The sequence below is a fragment of the Saimiri boliviensis genome, chromosome 9 (assembly GCF_048565385.1).
Source record: "Saimiri boliviensis isolate mSaiBol1 chromosome 9, mSaiBol1.pri, whole genome shotgun sequence".
NCBI lineage: Eukaryota > Metazoa > Chordata > Mammalia > Primates > Cebidae > Saimiri > Saimiri boliviensis.
This window is the reverse complement of record NC_133457.1, coordinates 58,351,038-58,353,165: the sequence shown is the minus strand read 5'-3', so window position 1 is coordinate 58,353,165 and position 2,128 is coordinate 58,351,038. Positions and strand designations below refer to the sequence as shown.

Genomic DNA, 2,128 nt, shown 5'->3' with positions numbered 1-2,128 from the left:
CATCTTTCTTTTTTAAAATTGTAAGTGCTTACAGCTATAACTTTCCTGTTAGCACTGTTTTATCTGAATCCCACAAGTTTTGGAATATCGTGTTTTCATTTTTATTCAACTCAAAGTATTTTCTAATTTCACCAGTGATTTCTCTTTTGACCCTTTAGTTGTTTATCAGCGTATTGTTTCGTTTTCATCTATTTGCAAATTCCCCAGATTTCCTTGTTATTGAATTTAATTTTATTCCATTGTGATTGGAGATGATAATTTGAATGATTTCAATACATTTAAATTTTTAACATTTTTGATACTCAGGAGGCTGAGGAGGAGGATCACTTGAGCCCAGGGGTTAAGTCCAGCATGGGCAAACTAATGAGATCTGTCTCTCTTTAAAGGAAAGTACACCCTCCCTCCCCAGGATGGCTGCTGAAGATGAGTTCTGTTGCCGCGGCTACCAGAGCTGCTCGAAACCGGCAGCTTCTGGACAGGTAGAAGTAGCAATTGAAACCTCCGGTTACCGGATAGTCCAGGAGAAGGTGTTCAAGCGCCAGGACCTCCTTGAGAAGGCCAAAATGTGATCGCAGCTCAACTGTTCAGCCAAAATGAAGATTTGGAAGAGATTTCTTCCACCGACCTGAAGTACCTGTTGGTGGCAGCATTTCAAAAAGCCCTCACCATGAAACAAGTCAACCCAACCCAGCGTCTAGATCATTTGCAGTGGGCTCAAAAATACCTTATGAACTACTTAACTCAGTGCCATTACTATCATGTCGCAGAGTCTGAGCTGCCCAAAAGCAAGAACTCAGCTGAAAATCACACTGCTAATTCCTCCATGGCTTATCCTAGCCTCATTGCTATTGCATCTCAAAGACAGACTAAAATAGACACAAGCAGAAGAAGGAGTTGGAGCATAGATTGTCTGCAATGAAATCTGCTGTGGAAAGCAGTCAAGCAGATGATGAGTGTGTTCATGAATACTGTCTTCTTCACCTTCAGAGATGTGGATTGATATCAGCTCAGAAGAGATTGAGGGCATTCACTAGGAAATAAAAATCCTGAGAGAAAGAGACTCTTTAAGAGAGGCATCAACTTCTAACTCATCTCGCCAGGAGAGGCCTCCAGTGAAACTCTTCATTCTCACTCGCAATATGGCCCAAGCCAGAGTATTTGGAGCTGATTATCCAAGCCTGGCAATCATGATAGGGAGTGACTGGTATGAACAACATCAGAAATATGGAATATTACCAAATCAGGGAATAGCCAAGGCAACACCAGAGGAATTCAGAAAAGCAGCTCCGTGCTCACTTCGGCAGCACATATACTAAAATTGGAACGATACAGAAAAGCAGCTCAGCAATAGGCAGATCAAGAAGAAAAGGAGGAAGAGGATGCTGAAAAAACACTCTACAGAGTTTGGGAGTGGGATAACTGGAAGGATGCCCACTTGAACCTGGGAAGTTGAGGGATGGTGCCATTGCACTCCAGCCTGGGAAACAAGAGTGAAATTCCATCTCAAAAAGAAAAAAAAAAGAATGATATAATAGACTTTGGGGACTTGGGGTGAAGTGGAGTAGAGGGTAAGCGATAAAAGACTGCACGTCGGGTACAGTGTACGCTGCTCAGGTGACGGGTGCAGCAAAATCTCAGAAATCACCACTAAAGAACTTATTCATATAACCAAACACTCCCTGTTCCCCAAAAAATCTATTGAAATAAAATAATAATAACAATAAAGTGTGTTACTTGTAGACACAATATAGTTGGATCATGTTTTTCATCAATTCTGCCAATCTCTGCCTTTGACTGGAGTGTTTAAACCATTTACACTTAATGTAATTACAAATAAGAAGCTTCATAATGGCCATTTTCCTATTTTTTCTATATTGTTAAATGTTTTACCGTACCATTTTTATTCCCTTGTAATTTATTTTAGCATTCCTTGAGTTATTTTGTGATTGCCTTAGAGATTACAATTAATATCTAAACTTAAAACAACTTTTTTTCTTTTTTTTAAGATGGAGTATTGCTGTGTTACCAGGCTGGAGTGATCTTGGCTTACTGCAACCTCCGCCTCCCGGGTTCAAGTGATTCTCCTGCCTCAGCCTCCCAAGTAGCTGGGACCACAGGCAGGCACCAC

General features: G+C 40.8%; 1 pseudogene; it reads left to right on the top strand.

The window, feature by feature from the left end:
* Positions 1-410: 410 nt before the first annotated feature.
* On the top strand, positions 411-1,316 carry LOC101041548 (immunoglobulin-binding protein 1 pseudogene; annotated as a pseudogene).
* Positions 1,317-2,128: the final 812 nt, after the last annotated feature.